We start from the raw sequence: 17,742 nt of genomic DNA, 5'->3' as shown, positions 1-17,742 counted from the left end.
TTCTCTGCGAAATGAATTTGCAAGCTGAAATTTCAAATGACTACAATATTTCCTTGGCATTCATGTAGTCAAAACAACGTAAAAATCGCATAGGCTACTACTCTTGTAAATTTCTGATAAAACTTTCGAATTTGTATTGAAAATAAAACAGCTTATGTGGCGTATAGAAATGGTCGGAATAAAACTATTTCTCAAACAATAGTGTATATTATTATAAGCTATTTTATGAGTTAAAGTTTTGATAAATTGTATTTATTTCTACAGGCTAAAATGGAGTATAATGCGCATACACTATTATTCTTTTAACAACTTTGCAGTAGCAATTTCAAGCAAAATAGCGCATATGAGCTTATACACTTATTGAAGGAAACTTTTGAACATGAAATTATACACCATTTTTTCCAATGACATTTTGACCCACTTTGTGGAAGTAGAATTTGACGAAATTTTGACCAGACATAGAATCAATGATGGAGATTCTATATATGCAATAAAAAAATAATGGCGTATGAGCACATACGCTATTGTTATATTGAGGGGACGATATTATATATGTAATATCGTAAATTTTCAAGTTTCCATTCTCAGTTATAACCAATATCTAACCAATATATAACCATTTTATAACCAAAACCCAAATTTTCTTTCAATATGAGTGGTTTCATTTTATCGGCTTTCCTTCGCCTGTAAACTTATTAAAAGTGAAGTTACGTTATTTTGCATTTTAAGTCACGATATGTACTATATATATGGAGGAAAATACATTTATGAGTATTTGTATATAAAAGCAATTGTAATCAATAAAATACCGTAAAGCACGCCTTATAAATTAAAATAAATTTTTTCGAAAAAAAACAAAAATAACAACAACATCCATTAAAATACCTTATGTGCAGATATTTCTTTTTTCTACTTTTTTATTGCTTTGATTGCTTTCTGCTCGAACGCTTCTGCTTTTCATTGAAGAAAAACTATTAAATTTTTCTCAATCTAAAAAAAATACTGGTGTTTATAAAATTAAACATAGGAAATTTTCTGTTAATTTAAACTGCTTTTTCCTTCCTTGAAAATTCGCTTTTTTTCTTCAAAGCTTTGATTTCATCGGGTGGGATATCTGTTTTTCACATTTGCATACATAGATACATAAGTGCGTCTATGAAAATTCAGTGCCATGCAATTCCCAAGAAATCGCTTGTGGTTAGCACTTGAATAATTAATTAATTAGATTAGTGTGTAAAGAGAATACCTTTACGATATTATAAAATCACACGCTACAAGCTAGAGGCCACAAATCGTAATAACAATGGCAAAGTGTGATGTTATATAAATATACATATATCTAAATATTTTTTTACGAGTATACATACCTAAAAGGTATAACACAATAGAGAAGACTGGTACTTTTTTCACCTAATTGTCGCCAAATTGTATAAAAAGTACGGAAATTTCGTACCAGAAACCTTCTCTGCGAACAGTTGATTTCATTTAACTTTTCGAATATCGAAATATATAAATTCTTTATATAATTGCATATTTTGCACTCACGCTAACCAGTACTGCACCAAAGTGAACTAGTTCTACACTAGTTTCGCGAAAATATTGCTTTCATTTAAGTTTTCGAATATCGAAAAATATACATTCTTTATATAATTTCATATTTTGCGCTCAAGATAACTAGTACTGTACCAAAGTGAACTAGTTCTACACTAGTTTGATGAAAATATTGATTTCATTTAACTTTTCGAATATCAAAAAATATGAATTTATTATATATTTTCATATTTTGCACTCACGCTAACTAGTACTGTACCAAAGTGAACTAGTTCTACACTAGTTTCGCGAAAATATTGCTTTCATTTAACTTTTCGAATATCGAAAAATATACATTCTTTATATAATTTCATATTTTGCACTCAAGATAACTAGTACTGTACCAAAGTGAACTAGTTCTACACTATTAATTTCATTTAACTTTTCGAATATGAAAATATAAATTTTTATTAACTTTTTTTGCAATATCGCTAAAACTGTACCAAAGTGAACTAGTAACTTTTCGCATATCGAAGAATATCATTTTTTTATATAATTTCAAATATTGCATTCACGCTAACTAATACTATACCTAACTGAACTAGTTATGCACTAATTTTGCGAAATTATTAATTTTTATTAACTTTTCGAATATCGAAAAATATAAATTCAGTACATATTTTAATATCTTACACCCACGCTAACTAATACTGTACCTAGTTGAACTAGTTCTACCCTAGTTTCGCGACAATTACATTTTTCACAGTGTGCGTTGCAGCAAAGCAGCAAGAAAGTGGAAAATCAGCAAAGACGGAAGCAAATAAGTGGGTGTTGACATGACACGACATTTATTTACACACAAGAATTTATATGTACCCCCCCACATACATATGTTTTAAACACATAACAGAGCATGTATTTGCCCAACGCCCGTATAAAACTATACCTATGTATATTCCAAGCAACCGCTATTGACTATTGCCTATTAAGACATTTCCACTTGGAATGTCTTCCTATACATGTCGCCCATTTAATATTTATATACCAGCATATTTACATAGACCGAATTACACACGTGTATGTAGGCAATCTTGTGTACTTTGTTTTAAACTCAATATCACATTTCAGTGGGGGCCCACTCGGCAATGAGCTTATCCACTTTAGCACTCGCTTTGACCATCAAGCGCTTTATGGGATAATTGCTCACCCTAGTTGTTGCATTAATATATGTATGTATTAGGCATATAATGCCACACTTGGTTAAGGTAATACTGCAGGGATAAAGTCCACTTAATTCTAATGCATTGTGGGTACAAATATTTATTTTTGTGTCATGGCAAATCTGAACGTGATATAAAATGGAAGAAGAAATGCCACTGATAATCGCAGATAATAACCGACTTAAGTTCCAAATAATAGTATTATTTAGGTAACTGAGCGCTGCTGGTTTCTGTGCAGGATTAGTAAAAAGTAATTTTTTAGAGACAGTGTTTTATTCATATGTTACGTCATGCGAATGAGATTTAAGTTGGTTCCATTATTTTTTTTCTTACATTTTATCAGAAAATCAGTGAAAAAATTTTATTTCTTAGCAGAAACTTTTTTATGTATGTATATCAATCAGTCCCTCAAGCCACCTTGCTTATAAATATAAAATTTATTTTTTATTAACATATTTATTTTAACATCACTTAGAATTTAATTGAAATTACAGAAAATTAACTTCACCTCTAATAAAATTAAAATAGTTGTTTGCATAAGTGTTCGCTCACTATAACTTCGTCAGTGTGTGCCACGCTGCGTATGAGTAATATTCACAATTCATTTGTGTTTGCTAATAGCTGTAAAACGTACACACACCTATGTGTGTATATCATTAAAATTAATATTATTTGTTTTGAATATTGTTTTAGAAATTAAAGTGGAGAGGGTAAATATGAACTTTTCTCGATTAACAAATAAATATTACAAATTCCGTACTGTCCATAGTTCACTTTAAAAGCACTTAATAATAATACACATCTATAAAGTCAATTTTTTTCTCCAGGATATTAAACCAAAGCATTTTGCCAGGCATAAGTAAAAAGTAATCTTTCAGTTTTTCGAAGTTAAATTCGAAAGTCGAAATATTTTACTTCGAATTTCGAAATTGAGCCTATTTATTAACCAAAGCATTTTGCCAGGCATAAGTAAAAAGTAATCTTTCAGTTTTTCGAAGTTAAATTCGAAATTCGAAATATTTTACTTCGAATTTCGAAATTGAGCCTATTAATAACATAGTTATAAAATATATTACTAAGTTCATTGGCAAAATGCTCTAAGAGGTCTAATCGGATCTTCAAAAAAAAATAATAAGAGAGATTGAGTCATAAGTAAAAAGCAATATTTCAGTTTTTCGAAGTTAACTTCGAAATTCGAAATATTTTACTTCGAATTTCGAATTTGAGCCTATTAATATCATCGTTATAAAATATATTACTAAGTTCATTGGCCAAATGCTTTAAGAGGTCAAATTGGATTTTCGAAAAAAAAAATAAAAAGAGAGTTCATCTGTCGTATGCTTTAAGAGGACAAATCGGATCTTCGAAAAAAAATTAAAAACTTGTATCTCAATAACTCTTGCTCGAATTTGAAAAGGCTGTGTGTAAAACTACAAATACAGACTGTCAAGGAATTGTGAGTCAAGATTAGTACATTTTCTATAAATTGAAACTATTCATATTTCATCCGAATATATTCATAATTTAAAACTACAATTTGTATAATGAATATCTTCCTCATTGCGAACCATTGAAATCCCACCGAAATCACCGAATAACCACAACGATATACATACTTCTCATATTACCAGCCTTGAAATTCAGTTATGACTTCTCATAGTCACATTACTGGTAATAATTAGTACACAGGATCTATCAAATTACTAGTAATATATAAGCTCTTCTGAGGCCACAACATGCAGTCGTCTAATGAACCTGTTCAACTGACTCTCAAAAATGGAATTGGATACATTTTTAAACTCTTTGTTTCCAAAAATGCCTCTTAAATTGAGTTCGATACTATTTATTTTTAAACGTTACTTTTCCTCTGTATTTAACATGGAATTTTCTGTTCTTTTGCATTGTTATCTCCAAAGTAAATAAAACTACAGTCTTGATTATAATCGTATATCACATATAATGTGCTGAGCATTCATACCTGGTACCTTATGACTTGGTATGTTGATGATGAGTCTCGTTTTTCTAACAAACTTTATGTCGAATATGCCGGTCAGAGTATGAGTTGCCTTAAGGTGTAAAATATATATAGAGAGTTAATTCGTTTCCGATCAATTGGTTGACGTTTTGCACCTTAAGGTATTGCCCTGGCTTTGATTCTGGCAAGTTGCAAGAGTATAAAAGTTCGGTTGCACCCAAACTTATCCCTTCCTTACTTGTTTTTTTCTAATTTGTATGCAGTGTCTATCCTTATATGTGACCTGGTCTACGAAAAGGGCTCTTAGGTGTCAAAAAATCAATTTCCACTTTTTAGTTGATTCGGATGGAAGATGAGATGCCTTTTGTTTTTCCCAGAAAACTAGTTTTTGCACGTTAGCTCATATTATGATCTGTTCATTGTTAGCTTTTACTAATTGACAATTAAATAGGAATCTAAAGACCATCGAATTGCGCTGACTACTTTTCATTGGTGTAAAAAAGCTCAAGTGAAATATATTAGTTTCTTCTTTTTCCCAAATGCCTACAAAAGATGACCAATTCAGCCTTAAAAACTGTTTGCGAACGCCTTTGCAGAAGTCTTCTAAGACAACAGAAAATTATGTCGAGGGAAATGGATATATCGAAAAGATAAATGTTAAAACTTATTCCAGTTGATATCGACATGAAAGCCTACAGTCGATCAATTCGTATTCATCTAACAACGAGCTTGAAGTAAATTAGACTTAACAGATGCTGTCAGTTTCTACAGTTTCGGCCAATGACAATGAACCTCTCTGTCTCCTTTTGACAGAGACAAAACTTTTTGCTGCTGAAGAAGTTTTTACTAAACAAAACGATAAAATCTACGCAAAAACTTCTAAAGACGCAATAAATGTTATTCAAAGCGTTCAATGGGGTCACTAACCAGCTGCTGTAATGGTTTGTGGATAGTCTGCTATAAAGACGTTACACCACTTCACTTCTGTGAAAAAGGGATTAAAACTGTGTCAAAAGTGTACCAGTAAGATGTTTAAGAGGGCATGGCAAATAGTTAGGCAATATTTTGTTCCATGAAGAGCATTGGATTTTCAGTGAAGATTTTACTCCAGTACACAGAGCAAAAACCACTCAGCAGTGGCTTAAAAGCAATGGAAGTCCAATTTGTAATATATTGGACCATTTTGAATCAGGTTTGGTGCATCGCTTGGTATGTGTTTTACCAAATTAACGTAACTAAACTTAATAAAACATTTATTAAAGTTTCATTTTTGTAACAACCTGAACATGTAACAGAACTTATGGCAGGACAAAGTGTGGGCATGTGAAAAGAAATAAGATTTAGGCATGGTTTGAATTGAAAATAAAGCGCACGAGAGGAAGTCCACACATTTTGCGTTAACTCAGCTAGTTTTTGCGAAGGATTCCTAAACAAATTGTTGATTTTTTTTTTGAGTTAACAATAAGTAATTTTATGAAGAGTTCATATAGGCTTGATTTGCCTTTGCTTCATTAATTCAATCATATATTCAACTTGCTCCTTTAATTTCAAATATGTAAAGATATTAATATTTGTCTTTGATAGGTTAAGTAATTTTTGGACAACCTTTGTAGCCAACACAGATTCTAACTATTTTACTAAATTCCTCTCAGCTAGACTATATAAAATAAATGAATGAAAATTTGCAATAAAAATAAGAGCTAAATTCTAAATGCTGTGCCAAAAATTTATATGAGATTTAGCTAACATACATACATGCAGCAGGAGAAGGCTAAGCCTATTTACATACATACGTACATATAATATAAAATTTATGGATTAATGTGTATGTATAAGCTTGAGTGCGCCTGCAGATATTAGTCACTCATCACAGGATCAGCAAGATAACTAGTATGCTGGTTGACACGCGCGTTTGCCAATACATACATGCGTTGGAATGTGTGCGTATATATGTGTGTGCGTAAATTTTCAAATAAGCAAATTGGCATGTGCCCTGCTATTGACTAAGAATATGCCACAACTTTTGAGGCATTGTTTTAATCCACTTATATTGGCTCTCAGCATACAACCTGCATGTGTGCGCATAGATACGCATGTGTCTGCATATGTATACGTATATGTTTGGATGTAAGTTTGTGTTACTTTCATGGCACTATCCATTTTGGCCGACATGCGAGTGCACAATTACATAAGTTCAGCAAGAAATATACGAATATATGCGGCAGTGGCAAGAAGGTAGTTAGTAGCGTGAGCTTATGTGACAAGTTGTCGTTGTTGTTGTTAGTTATAATGCACAAGTGTGTCAAATATGCTACAAAATGTCAACCGCAAAAACCACACGTATCACTTTCTTATTGTTGTTGCTTTGTTTTCCATTTAAGGGCGAAAGAGGTGAGTGCCACTAAGGGCTGCGTTGCAGGTTTATGCCGTTTTTTCGGAAGTTCGTGCATTTCTGCCATGCACATTGTGTGTCAGCCACTGACAGCATTGCTCTATATATACGCATTCATATACATATAAATATATATGTATGCATGTTGGTGTGCCTCTTGTGGGGAAATCAATATTTAATGAGGTCGCAAGACCATAAACAAATTAAATGCAATAAGTGCTTAACAGGCTGTTGCCTGACTGACAGAAAAGGTGTGAGCTGCTGCTTGCTTCACTGTCTCTGCGCATGTGTGTGTGTGTGTCAGTGTGCTAGTGTGCCTTCAGTGCTTATTTTCCTGTGCGCTAGTGAGGCGCCAACACACACAATGCTCAGCATTAAATGAACGCCTGCAGACAATTGCTCACTTTTGCAGCATGAACTTTCCGGGGAGCGGCGCGGTGCATTGCGGGCCATGGCGGTGCTGTCGTTGCTCTGCTCTACTGCCTTTTGTTTTAGAACAATAAGCGCAAGTAGGCGTGGACGTGAGACGGTGGCACATTGTTTCATATTTAGTAACATCCCTTCATTAATACTCATTCACAAGTGCACATTATCTATGTTCGTATGCTTGTACATATGTGTGTATACGCGTATGTAACTTTTGAGTTCATGAACATCTAAGCGCACTCGTCGGCAAGAACTATAACAATGTGGCTGCCACCTGCTGCCACTAACTTGTCGTATTCTATGGTTTTTGCGTTTATAAATATGTGTGAACGTAAAGCTTAATGAGTATTGTTATGAAATGTAAGTGCATTAGGGTGGCACTATGCTCCTCACAGTTTAATAACTGAAATATATGAGCAAATTTATAGAGATATTGTTTTGGACATGTTACATGCATAATAAAAGTATTAAAACATAAATGTATATTACGTTTATGATAAAGAGTTGTTTCTGCCTACTGTTTCCGTGAAGATATCTTGTATAATAAAAAAGTTGTATATACATTAACTTGATTTTGATCGATCATTTTGTATGGCTGCTAAATACTAAAGTCGTTCGATATCAATAGCGGCACAAATAAGCAGCTCCTTTGGGAGAAATGGAATTTCAGATCAATAATTCAAAAACCGGGGGACTATTTCGAGTATGGAAATGGCTAAATCAGCTCAGGTCGTCTCACTGATTTAAATAATTGTATGTACATAGTTTCAGATAATTTCAGTAGAGCTAAGCACATATCAATCTAAAATAATTAAAAAATGTTGCCTACATTTCGGCGTACGTAATATACAAGCAAGTGTTATTATTGTAGCCTACATTTTGGCACAATTATATTACAATATAAGAGTAGTGGCAATATTGAGAGCAAAATTAATTTCAACGTTATCAAAGTTAAGGGGGTACTCTCATGCGAACGCATACATTTTACCACTTTTTAGGAAAATTTTTTTTATGCGACAACAAAATTCAATCATTTTAATTTTTTAATATCTTTTTATTTGGATTTTGAAATGTACAAAAAAAAAAAAATTTTTTCGTTTTTTACATTTTTAATATATTTTTTTTAAATCAAAGTAGTCCCCAACAAAAAAAAAGTAGTTCACTGGTCATGGTGATAGCGGCTGTTCATGTTGTCTGAAATAAAAAAATCGAATGGATTATTATTCAGTATGCGGCTATCGTCCCTACCAAATATGGGTTGTCAAAAAAAGTCTTGCGGTATTTTCGCTAGTTGGCGCCGAAAGCGCGTAGTTCTAGTTTTATTCGTCGCATCGGGTCATGATATACCTTTTTGGAAAGCTCATTTCACGCGCTAATGCGTGTTTGATTGATTGTCGTTTCTTTTAAGTCGTTCGTGAGTTATAGCGTTGCAAACATGGAGCAAAATAAAGAGAAAATACGGCATATTTTACAGTACTACTACGATAAAGGCAAAAATGCATCTCAAGCCGCCAATAAAATTTGTGCAGTTTATGGAGCCGATACAGTTTCCATTTCCACCGCACAACGATGGTTTCAACGTTTTCGTTCTGTAGAGGTGGTCGAAGAGGCGCCACGCTCCGGAAGGCATGTCGTCGAAAATTGCGATAAAATCGCTGAATTGGTCGAAAGAGACCGGCATAGTAGCAGCCGTAGCATCGGTTAAGAGCTGGGCATGAGTCATCAAAAAATTTCAATTTCAATAAAAAAAAATTCAATAAAAATACCGCAAGACTTTTTTGACAACAAATTATAATCAATTTCATTAAAAAAAAATGTCGAACTTCAAAAAAAGTCGCGTCTTGTTTTTTTCGTTAAAAATCGTATAAAAAAAATATGAAAATATTTTCGAAAATAAACAATTCTTGTAGGGACGATAACTATAAATCAGTAGAAGAACATATGTAAATTTTAAAGCAATCGGTTGAATACTTTTTTTTTAGGACCATGACAGTTTCAGAAAATGATGATTCGAGAAAAATGCGAGACTTGTCATGGCGCCTGGTAGACAGTCGCTTACGACACGTCGGCGACTATGAGCTGTAACTTATCAAATACTATGAATTTCGGTCTGAATTTTTCACAGCATGTTTTCTATAGGTTTTACTGTCAAAATACAAAAAAAAATCGATTTTTCGAAGTGATTACATGAGAATACCCCTTAATGGAAGAGCGCAGAGAGTTGTGGTCCTACCCTTTTTAAAAACGGAAATTTACAGCATAATTTACCTCAAGTTGTAGGAATTTAACCTCCAACTGTTCAGTTTTTTAACATTATAGTTTTTAGTTAATTTCCAAATTCATAATGAAGTCTTCATGCAACCCTGTAATACGTGATCAACGAGAGTGTGAACGTTTATTGAGCAAACAAATAAAAATAAGAAAAGAGATTTAAGTTCAAAATATTGGATTGCTATGTTTCACGCTGAAAAATGTACTACATTTGCCTAATAATTTTATACGACAAATAAATTGTTCTAAAAGTTAACGATTGCCTTCGAAAGAATAGAGTATTTTCCGTAGAGCTGTTTTAGGTAAAAAATCACTCAAAGGTTTTACAATGCCTCTCGAGCTACTCAAAAAAATGTCTAAAAATTTCTTCCACCGGGATTCTAATCTGATTCTTTTTGCATTTAGAGATTCTGTGAATACTTAATACTATTGTACAAATAGCTGTACATTTATATATGTTTCGATCAATCATAGCTTATATGAAGAGATGATAGAACTAACGGATGATCTAATTAGAGGTACTTTTTTCAGTAGCCTTTTTTGAAAGATCACGCGTGAGTCGTGTCAAGGTGTCATGTTTTTTCGCTCAGTAATGCTTGGCATTTCATTGTGGAAAAACTTAGGCTTGAACAAAGTTTACAAATCGTACAACATTATTACGAAAATTTATGGTCAACATAATCGGCTTACTGAGTGTACTATTCCCAACACCATCACCAATCTTAAGACCCTACCTTCATTATTATAGAATATTCTACCGAACAGATCACACCCAGAACGCAGTGAAGAAAATATAGCAGCTCTTGAAAAGTTCCAAAAAGACCCGACGTTTTCAAGCTAAATTTTGTACAGCGATGAGGGTATGTAAACAAGCAAAAGTTCCGCATTTAGGATGAAGAACAACCTGAAGAGATTCAAAGCTGCCATTTTATCTAGTAAAAATAACATTTTTGTGTGGTGAGAACGTAACCGTCAATGGCGACCATTATCGCGCCATGATAACCGACTAATTGATACCTGAAGCACGTGATCTCGGAGATATTTGGTTTCAACAAGACGGCCCCACTTCCCGAACTTCGCATCAATTAATGGATTTATTGAGAGAACACTTCTGTGAGCAGATAATTTCACATTTTGAGCCGGCCAATTGACAATCAATATTGGATGTTATCACAATGTTAGACTTTTTCCAGAGAGGATATGTAAAGTCCAAAGTCTATACGGACAATCCCGCTTCGATTCAGGCCTTGGAGCAAAACATTCCGTGTATCGTTTGCCAGTAACCAGTAAAATCTTCGAACGAGTAATCGAAAATTGGACTCAACGAATGGATTATCTGAGACGTAGCCGCGGCCAGCATTTGAAGGATATAATCTTAAAAAAAAATAAATGTCGGAGAATGTTCTTCCGAATGCTAAAAAATATTCCCCATTAAATTTGAAGTTTCTGTGTTTTTTCTTTAAAAAAGTTGAGAACCTGGAAATGGATCACCCATTATTATTAAACATATTAATATTAGTGTTTTAGTAGATAGATGTACATATTAAACTTAAAGTTTAATCCTGAAAATATTACGTTAGCTTTTGTGGCTTATTTGTTGCAATCGAAATATCGCACTTGGACAATTATAGTGATATTCTTTGTGATATTGAAACATACAAAGAAACGAAATAAATCGTCACATGGTGAGGAAAGTTCTGATATCATTCTCTCTGAAGGCGCTTAATTTTGATACCAGATAATTTCCCTAGAGTCAAGTTCACTTAACCTTAATCTCGAAGAAAACTGGCGAAAGTAATGAAGTGGTCCTACCTCTCTGTCAACTAGACAATTCGGACAGCAATATATATATAATCTGGTTAAGTGCCTGGCCTTACATATTACATTTGTGAGCAGCAATACGGGTTCTAACGCACATATGGGACCCCCTAGTTGTGTTCAATGTTTTTCAAGAATTCGAAGAGAAGACAGATATATCAATCTAAGATCAGCAACTACTGAAAAATTAGGTATATCGTAAACTGCGTGGAGTAATATTTCATATTTTCAAACAACCCTAATGCGACGACACAATTTGTTGGCTCTTGCGTTAATAGTCGCTTATACGCTGCTTCATTTATATTTTTTATGACAGAAATTGTACTTTACGTGCATTTTGTTCTACTTTTGCATTCAAGTTCTCACTTGAATATTATTAGCATGTACTGTAAATTTCGTTTTTATTATTTAAATGTCGGCAAGTTTTTGCTAATAGCAAAAATTAAAAAAAAATTAAAATTAAATTCATTCAGCAAAGTTGGCTTGCCAAAATTCCAACTAGTAAATTAAATGCCTACACACACAGACTCATTTATGGCAGCACAGCAACTAAAATAACTGTAACAGTATCTAAGTATGTAAACACATTCTGTGGACTTATGAATACACCTCCGTTATTTGCAGGATATACACCTACAAAGGCGCCCTCTCTGGTTCGCCATGGCAATGCCACCGCAAATATTTGCCTCGATGTTATTGCTGTTGTACTTGTTTTTGTTTGTTTAATAAATTTATTTTCATATTTTGCTGCGCTGCAGGATATTTCTACACACGCAACAACTAAAAATAAAATTGTCACAACACAAACGCTAACGGGACTTAAGGGAATACACGTCTATTGCTGTATTTCTGTATGAGTGTGTGTGTGTGTGTGTGACAGGTATGAATTGCTGCTCAACATAACTTTGTATCGGTATTCCCGATAGGCGCGTAGTAAATCTGAAATTTTCGGCTGTTAAGAGCGTGTATGTGCGTATATGTATGTGTGCGTAGGTACATATGCACCAGTGTTTTTGCTCATTCTCATTTTGCAAACATATGTCAACACTCAGCTTTATTGCTGCTTTTTGTGTTTTAAATGAAAAGTAAATTTATTGGCGTTTTTCGATTTTTTTTGGCTCTTGAGAAATATTGGACAATATTTAAATAAGAAAAAAAATATTTTTGAGAAAATTTCAAAATATTTAAATAAGAAAAAAAAAAACGATTTATGAGCACCAGCGCGCTTTCACAAAATATTGCTAGTAAAATAATGGCTGCAATTTACAACCAAAAATACAAATGCTCAAATTCCAACCCACAAACATTCTTAACAGTAAAATTGCTCTCGAATTACGTCTTTGAATTCCTTGACTTTCTCGACAGCCACTGCTGCTGTTGCTGTTGCTGATGCCTTTTTGCTGTTGTGCGTGGGCGCAGGCACCTTTCTTCAGCTCCTGCTCGGCTGCAGAAATCTGAAGGACATTTTGCGTATACACTTTCAGTTTGTTTATTGACAATTTGTATTTAAATAATGTGGCAGCACTCACTTTATATTAATCAGCTTCAAACACTTTTATTACACTTTATTTATGTTCTTTATTGTATTAATTTTTTCAAATAATTTCATATACACTTTTTATGGAAAACACGTACATTTTTCCACCAATAACACTTGCGTGCGCTTGCAAATGTGTATAATTTCAATATCTCTAACTTTTCATATACTATATAAACTCTTTATAACCATTGGCGGCAGTTTTTCCGCTTTTCTTCACCAAATTTTATTTTTCCTTAAATTTTTTTTTTTTATTTTTTAATATAATTTGCTATTTTTTCATATTTCACTGCCACTTCTACTGCAATTTTCGTCTCTATTCCGTTTCACAAAAGTGACACAAATGACCCAAAGCGTTGTCTAACAGCTTGGCATTTCAGTGGATTCATATATGCAGCACGCACGCACCTCTACACACACAGTGTAAGTCACAAACACACACACTCCTTCAAACGCACGTACGCAACATTTGTTTGTATGCGTGTGCGTACTTTGCAAACGCGTCTCGGCAGCAACCGTTCTATTAGCCACAATAACTGTTCTTCTATGGCTGCTGCTGTTGATCTGCTTGTAACTGTTACTTTCAACGACTGGGCACGGACCGTTTCTGCTGGCGACTGCTTGCTTCTGGCCGAGTGTTGTTTGCTTTTAATCTTCACGACATTGGCGGTAAAAGCTTTTCGCAGGCAATGTGGCAAGGGTTGCCAAGCGTTAGCGGCACAGTGTTGTGGGCGAAGGATATTTGTATATTTTTTGATATTTCTAATTTATATTTTTTTATATTCTTTGATATTTCTAATGTAAAATGATAAAAAAAAACGACTTACAAAATATTTTGGTCCGATCTGAACTATTTGTTCGAAGATTGTACCAATGCCTTGGATAATAATACATTCCAAATTTAAAGAAAGTAACTTGTCCAATAAAAAATCAGCAAGGACTTGAGCTTTTGCTTCAATGGCAGATATATGCTAAAATGTTCCGATGTGAACAATTCGGCGATTTTGAGAAGGTAATTTTGTCAATAAAATAAGTTTTCTTTCAAGACTTGAGTTTGATCCGGTCAGTTTGTAGGGCAGCTATGTGCAATAGTGGTCCGATTTAAACAATTTCTTCGAAAATTATGGTGTTGGCTTGTATAATAATCAATAAAAAATTTCTTGAAAATATATTTTAAAATAAAAAAGTTTTCTATACAAACACTTTATTCTGATCGTTCAGTCTGTATGGCAACTATATGGTACAGTGGTCCGATTTGAACAGTTTGTTCGAAGATTATAATGGTGCCTTGTATAATAATCCATGCCAAATTTCGTGAAGATATCTTCTAAAATAAAAAAGTTTTCCATACACTTGAGTTTGACAGTCAGTTTGTAGATTCTGATTGTTCAGTTTGTACGAAGAAGATATAGCTTGATAATAATGGTGCCAAACGTGAAGATAGCAAATAAAAAAGTTCCGACAAATAATTGTTCAGTTTGCGAAATTTTGAAAAAATTTCGACAAATAAGCGACCTTTTGGGAAAAATAGACTATGTGCAAAAGTTCAGACTGATATCCCAAAAACTGAGAATATAGTCCGCGTATATAAACACACTAAACCAGACTAAATTGACTCATCGAGACATTGAATATGAGATAAAATTTATTGCAATCCCAAAACTAAAGACTTTTTACATCTACTAAAATTTATATGATTATGTAACTAACTGGCAACCGTAAAATATATATGCTGATCCATTAAACCAAAATTTAATAATTCAAAAGACTTTGAGTAAATTTTCACTGGAAAATAAACAGCGCTAATTTAAGTAAAAGTACGCGCATTAAAAAAATGGTGAATAATACAAATATCCTATCAAAGCTACATAAACACGAAAATTCTTATAAGTGAGGCAACCCTATCCACAACCGCGTCACCTGCGCAGGAGCAAACAATTAGCAGAGAGCGTCCATAACTCATGCATATACGCGTATTCAGGAAAGCTTTTCATATTTTTTCTTTCACAGCTGTGTCAGCTCTCTCACACCTCCTCTACAAAACTTTACGTTTTTTTCTCATTTCCACTCTCATTGTTGGCGTTCTTTGTAGTTTCCACGCTTTCCGTTTCACTGATAGTAAACATAATTGGCGGCTACGTCACTGATTGTCGTTTCCACTGCTTGCACTCGTTTGCTAAATAACAAAGGCAAGAATTGAGCACAGCTATGACGTCACGAACACGAATGAACCAACGAACGTCCTTAGACTTAATCAATGACGTCACGGCATTCGAGTACCTACGTGCGCTCTTGCTGTAATTGTGTTAGCTGGTGTTTTTTGTTGGAGATGATGCTGTTTAACAATTTTAGTATATACATACATACAAACTTATCTATGTAGGAATATGGCGGTAGGAGGGGAAGCTGTGCAGCACTTTAGCCGTTTGCACTCGTTTGGCCGTGAAATGAAAAAGTCAACAAAATGTGCGCCAATTTGCGCTTTCAAGAATCGCAAGCAAGTGTTGAAAGAAAAAGTCAGCAGAAAATGATGACAGGCAGCACGGAAACGTCAACTGTGAACCAAATGTGTGGACAACCTACGTGATAAATATACATATGTAGATATGTGTTTTTAAATTTTTATTCAATTTTAAGCCCCTCGGCGGCGCGTAGAAAAGTAATTTCGAAATTGTAATTCCGCTAATTGCATTGCAGCTTGGGAGAAAGTGAGTAAGGGAGAAAGATTTGCGTTTAATAACAAAAATTGAAATGGTGAAATGAATTTTGCAGTTTTAAGACACTCCTTTGTTAGTGGAAGTAAGCTCAGGTGTGAAATTTGAGATGAAATAACATAGCTTTATATAGAAAGTTCATTAAAACAACTTCGGTTATTCACAAATTCCAAGATTCTTTACAAGACATTGATTTTGTGCGGTCAAATTGATAGCTATATTTTATAGTGGTCCGATTGGAAACTTTTCTTCCAATATTACTAAATAATAAGTCAATTTTCGAAAATATATCTCTTCCACTAAAAAATGTTCCATATAAGGACATGTTTTTGATCGATCAGTTTATATAACAGCTTAGTAACTATATACATAGCTATAGTGGTTCAATATCGGCCCTTTCGAAAAATGAACAGCGTCCGAGGAAAGGCGTGTTCAAAACGAAAACAGAAGAACTAGTTCGCTAGGACAATTGAAAAGTCCGCGGTCTACCATTGTAAAACACATTTTTTTAGGAAAATTCTTTTTTTTCTATTCAACATATGTATGTACATAGTTCTCTTCTAGGGTGATACACTGATTACAGCGACACTCCAACTTTTCAATATCATTTTGTAGCACGGTTTCTCCTTTGCTTCAAAGTAGGTCTCAATTTCGGCTATCACTTCTACATTCGACGAGATTTTCTGCCCAACAAGCATTCTTTTAAGATCTGAGGACAGGAAATAGTCGCTGTGGGCCAGATCTGGAGAATACGGTAGATGCGGAAGCATTTCAAAGGCCAATTTGAAAAGTACAGACTGCATTTGTTCTTGGTATAGCGGCACATTCTTTTTCTTCAAATGCGGCCGTTTTTCGGCAACTTCGTCCTTCAAACGATCCAATAAAACTCACTGTTGATAGTTCTTCCCTGCTTAAATAGTCAATAAAAATTATTCCTTTCACATCCCAAAATACAGACGCTACCATATAATCTTGCCAGCGGACTGTTGCGTTTTTCCATTTTTTGGTGGGGTTCATCGTGTGCAGCCCATTCGCATGTTCGTCGATTGGACTTCCGAGTGAAATGGTGAAGCCATGTTTCATACATTGTCATTACGGCTTATTGCGTTTGAACTTACTTTGCAAAGACCTTTCTCATACCCACATGTTCGTGAATGATATAATGTACACGTTGAGTTGATATCTCTAGAGTGCCCACTATCTCGAACAACTTTAATTTACGGTCATTAAAAATAATTATTTCGTCTTCGGTGTTTATTTCACCACGTCTAAACTTAGCATACCAATCCTTAATGGTTGCCTTTTCTGGATATCTCTAGAGTGCTAGCTATCTTATCAATTAAAAATTATTTTTCCGTCTTCGGTGCTCAGTCTAAACTTAGCATACCAATCCTTAATGGTTGCCTTTTCTGGAGCAGTGTCCGAAAACTCGTCAACAAACCAAGTTTATGCTCCAACTGTGTTTTTTCTTTTAAAAATAAATATTTTATCAACACGCGAGATTACTTTTTATTGATTTTTTCACAATAGAAAAATTTGCTTCACTCAAAATGATATAATTCCCAAGCTAGTGATCCGACACCTTCAAATTTATACTCGCATTTTAAAGGTTTGGACTAACTAAAAATCATATGATAGCGTCATCTATGTATGTGTCAGATTGGTGACTTTTCAATTGACCTGTTACATAAACTTTGCAGCAAACCTGTTCGTGGTATGAAATATGTTTATCTGATTTAAAGTTCAATAGTCTTTAGAAATGATAAGCCAACATTTTTGAAACGTAATTTACACTCAAAATTGGAATTTTTTGGAGTCATTTTTAGCGCTTAGTTTGGAATAGGGAAGGCCGCTAATAA

General features: G+C 33.9%; 1 protein-coding gene across 16 annotated transcripts in view; it reads right to left on the bottom strand.

Annotated features, from left to right (window-relative positions):
* Nucleotides 1-17,742, bottom strand: part of LOC126759627 (protein retinal degeneration B) — an 84,925-nt gene that overhangs the window by 56,327 nt on the left and 10,856 nt on the right. For 10 of the 16 annotated variants that reach the window (XM_050474541.1, XM_050474542.1, XM_050474544.1 and 7 more), the window contains exon 1: nt 12,969-13,809. The exons of 2 other annotated variants lie outside the window; for them this stretch is intronic. The gene's annotated coding sequence lies outside the window, so the exon portion shown is untranslated. Of the gene's footprint in view, nt 1-12,968; nt 13,810-17,742 lie in introns of those variants that run through there. 4 more of the 16 variants (XM_050474548.1, XM_050474547.1, XM_050474536.1 and 1 more) reach the window with 3 other exon arrangements.

Source organism: Bactrocera neohumeralis, chromosome 5 (genome assembly GCF_024586455.1).
Source record: "Bactrocera neohumeralis isolate Rockhampton chromosome 5, APGP_CSIRO_Bneo_wtdbg2-racon-allhic-juicebox.fasta_v2, whole genome shotgun sequence".
Lineage (NCBI taxonomy): Eukaryota > Metazoa > Arthropoda > Insecta > Diptera > Tephritidae > Bactrocera > Bactrocera neohumeralis.
This window is presented reverse-complemented; position numbering and strand designations above follow the sequence as displayed.